This window comes from Camelus bactrianus, chromosome X (assembly GCF_048773025.1).
Source record: "Camelus bactrianus isolate YW-2024 breed Bactrian camel chromosome X, ASM4877302v1, whole genome shotgun sequence".
Lineage (NCBI taxonomy): Eukaryota > Metazoa > Chordata > Mammalia > Artiodactyla > Camelidae > Camelus > Camelus bactrianus.
This window is the reverse complement of record NC_133575.1, coordinates 81,209,061-81,213,362: the sequence shown is the minus strand read 5'-3', so window position 1 is coordinate 81,213,362 and position 4,302 is coordinate 81,209,061. Positions and strand designations below refer to the sequence as shown.

The following is a 4,302-nucleotide window of genomic DNA, read 5'->3' as shown; positions in this document are numbered from 1 at the left end:
TCTACTAAAACTTGGCAAAAATAGCAAGGGTTTATGGTATTTGAACAAAGACCTTCTTCCTCCTTCCTTTCCACCCCTATCTCAGCTTAAAATAAACTCTGTTCTGGACAGACCTGGCCAAGAAGACAGGGTTCCCTTTCCCATCAGCTCCCAGTCAAAAAATATGATATCTCACTGGGAGGGCATGCCCCAGCATTTCTCATTCCCTCTAAATTAGAGTTGAAAAGGCTAAGTTCTTGGTGACTATGGCCAAGAGGTCATGGATTCCCTTCTTTTAACCAGTCACTACACATAGGGCAAAGGCTCTACCCAACAGTGGCAGACCAAGAACATACGGGCCCTGATTGCCCTTATCCCAGCTTGCTCTTAGAGCAGAGGTTCTACATCAGGAGAAGCGAGCCAAAAAACCCAGAGGCTACTGCCCTACCTAGCGTAAGCAGCTCAGAGTCTTTGCCCTGGGAAAGAAGCAGTCCTTAAAAACAGAGGGCTCCTAAGCTCTCCCCAAAAGAACTGACCATTTGAAGCACAGTCTGGTGAAGATCAAGCTTAAAGACATACTAGAAAGCAAAATGCTTCCCTTCATTAAGAACAATAAGTTAAACCATAGGTCAGCTAGTACACAGAGAAAATCAGGGAACGAGTCAGTAAAGAAGAATTTGCTGGGGGTCAGAATAAACTTCAAAGACTGGCCTCAAAAGCTACTCCTGACTGAATTTAATAAGATCAGACTGTTGAGCATATAATGCCCCAAGGCTTTGTTGAAAACAACAGAGCAATCAGTCTATAATTAGCAGAGCTTAAAAGTCCAAATGTAATACCAAATGAAGCAGACAGTTTAACAAGGAGATCAGAGAAAGAGATAGTCAAAAGAGTGTTGGTAAAAACCACTTGTAATCCCAGGATGCCTGTGCATGTGCCCAAGTTTGCACCATTTGAAGAGCGATACCAAACGTTTCACACAGCGGGGGAAATAGGCTTCACTAACATAGCCTAGCCCAGTCACAAAACAAATGAGGAAACAACAACCAAAACAAGGAGTAAGGAAAAGAGGGAAGTGAATCAGCATCCAAAGATGCTAAAATTTATTACCTAAACCATACAGATTTCAACAAAAAGTATAAAATATACTGTCAAAGAAAAATTACAATGGACAGAGTTAAATATCAAAGGAAGACTTTTTCCTTGAGATTGAACTCAACTCTGAACACAACAGTGATAGCAGGGTATTTATAATCAGCAGGCAGGGAAAGGGAGTCATTAGATTAAAAATTACCAGAAGCAAATTGATAAGGTATTTAGAGTGACGAGCAGAGGAAATTAATTGAATTTCAAGTGTGGGAGGATTCTTGCTAAACTGTCTTAGCAGGATTTTTGCTAGAACTGGGCTCAACAGGACTCTTTACTAAAAACTGTTCTTGACAGCCCAAGGACAGGGCCAAGTCAAGAAGACCACTCAAAGGAGTTGATTAAAATTTGGTCAAGAAGGGAGTCCTTGTCAATGCAAAGAAACAGGAACATGAGACCCATGCACAGGAAAGAGGCCCCCAAAATGTATAAGGCATACAGAAATAAATGGTAGAAGTTCTTCCTTATCAGTAATTACTTGAAAAGTAAATGTATTAAACTCTCTAATCAAAAGACATATTGCCAGGATGGATAAAAACCATGCTCTAACTATACAAGCTGTCTATAAGAGACTCACTTTAGATTTAAAGACACATATAGATTGAAAGGCTGGCAAAACATATTTCATGCAAATAGTAACCCAAAGAGAGCTGTATATTTATAGGATTATTAAACAAAATAGACTCTAGTTTAAAAGAGTCACAAGAGACAAGGAAGGACTTTATACATTGATAAAAAGTTAAATTCATCAATAAAACAATTAAAAGCATATATATATGGAACAATAGAGCCCCAGAATATATGAAGCAAACATGACAGAATTGAAGGGAGAAATAGGCAGTTCTAAACTACTACTTGGAGACTTCAACACCCCAATGTCAGTAATGGATATCACATCTAGACAAAAGATCAATAAAGACAGAAGTCTTAAACAACACTATAAACCAACTAGGCCTAACAAACGTATAAAACATGCCACACAACAACAGCAGAATAAACGTTCTTCTTCTTAAGTGAACATGGAAACTTCTTCAGGATAGAACATCATTTAGGCCACAAAACAAGTCTCAATACATTTGAAAAGATTAGGATAATACAAAGTATCTCTTCCGACCACAATTCAATGGCTTAATATTCAGAACACAAAAGGAAACCCTACAACTCAACAAGAAGATAAGCAAATTAAGAATGGTGAGACGACTTGAATCTCCAAAGAAGATATAATTTGGAAACTTTGGAGACTGACCAATAAGCACATGAAAAGGTGTTCAACATCATTTATCATAGCAAAATGCAAAGTAAAAGCACGAGATACCACTTCACATCCAGTAGAATATCTATAATCAAGGGAAAAAATGGAAAATAGCAAGTCTTGGCAAGGATGTGGAGAATTGGAACACTTGAGCATTGCTGGTGGGAATGTAACATAGTGAAGCTGCTATGGAAAACACTTTGGCAGTTCGTCAAAAAGTTAAACGGAATTATCATGTGACTCAGCAAGTCCATTTTTAGGTATATCCCTAAGAAAATTGAAAACAGGAACACAAACATACACTTGTTCATGAATGTCCATTGCAGCATTATTCAAATAGGTAAAAGGTGGAAAAAATTCAAGTTCCCATCAACAGAAGAATGTATAAACAAAATGTTGTCTACACATACAATTGAATAGCATTCATTCATAAAATGAAGTTCTGAAGCTTGCTGACAGCATGGATGAATTAAAAAAAAATTCTAAATGCAGTAAGCCAGACACAGAAGGACAATATCGTATGTATGATTCCATGGATATAAAATATCTAAAACAGGCAAATTAACAGAGACGTATAGGAGACTGGAGGTTACCAGGGACTAGGGGGAGGGAGGGTAAAGGGAAGTTATTGCTTAATGGGTACAGAGTTTCTGCTTGAGTTGACGAAATAGTTTTATTATTCTTTTATTCTTTATTTTTATTTATTTTTTATGCAGATGATTTTTGTTACTGCACAGTGTGAATTTGTAGGGGAAAAAAATAATATACTAACCCTTGGGTCCCATACAGGCAAATTAAGATTGCATTCTTTAGGCTGTTTCAGTAGGACTGGATTTGGCCATTCCCATTTAGAAAATACTAAGAAAATTTATGTACAACAGTTGATGCTATTGCATTTAAATAAAGCTGGCAAGTTCTTGCTACTAACATAGCCTAGGAAACACCACGGAAGAAACCTAATACATTGGAATAGATGTGGCGTTTGGCCCACAGTTTGATAGCTCTCAGGATTAACTTGAAGTTGTCAATGTTTGGTACTAGATGTAAAATTTCATCGGTTACCCTGCAACTGTTAAGACTTAGGCATCTAATATCTAAAATTTTAAGCAGACTGTCATCTCGTAAGTCCAAGCCTTCTGGAATAGTCGGCAGTGCTAATCATGCAAACAAAATATCAATTTCTATCCCGTCAAAACATAATTTGGTAAATGGTACAAATGCCTCTTCAACAGCTCTTAAATCCTTTACTTCTTTCTGTAATTTCAACTTTTCATAGAACGAGGTGAAAAAGTCACTTCGATCAACATATCTTGGTGCAACACACAATGCATCAATATTGGCACCTTTTGAATGTACTCCTAATCTATAAGATCCAAATGTAAAAAAAATTCCACCAACAATTTCAATTACAGATTGTGGAAGATTCTTGCTTTCACTGATTTCTGGTATCCGCTTTTTTACCAGGTTATTTAATTTCCCCAATTTAAAATCCTGCGCCACAGTTCCTCTTCCTCTTCAAAAACCCCAAAGAGCTTCAGAGTCTCAATTAGTTTCCGTGTAAGCAGGCAGTCAGGCTCCTAGGGAGCTGCTAAGCTGATGGGAGAGATAATGTCATAGCGCTTCTGTGGCGATTGTGTTGGTTGTGATCCCTGCGTCGCCATAACTGGAAACATCATCTCCTGCGCCGGCACTGCCCAGTCACTCCCCCAACACCGCCCATCCGCTGCTGCCGCCGCCCTGGGCTTCATCTACTTAGGCGGGAGGGAGGCCTCAGCTCTGGGTCCAACCCCACTCCCGCACTCGCTCACCCTGCTTTAAGCGCTTCTCCTCCTTCCGAAGAAATAGTTTTAGAAATAGGAGTGATAGTTGCGCAATATTGTAAATGTAATCAGTGCCACTGATTTGTACACTTAAGAATGGTTTAA

General features: G+C 38.6%; 1 pseudogene; it reads right to left on the bottom strand.

The window, feature by feature from the left end:
* Positions 1–3,103: 3,103 nt before the first annotated feature.
* Positions 3,104–4,053, bottom strand: LOC105075744 (poly(A) polymerase alpha pseudogene; annotated as a pseudogene).
* Positions 4,054–4,302: the final 249 nt, after the last annotated feature.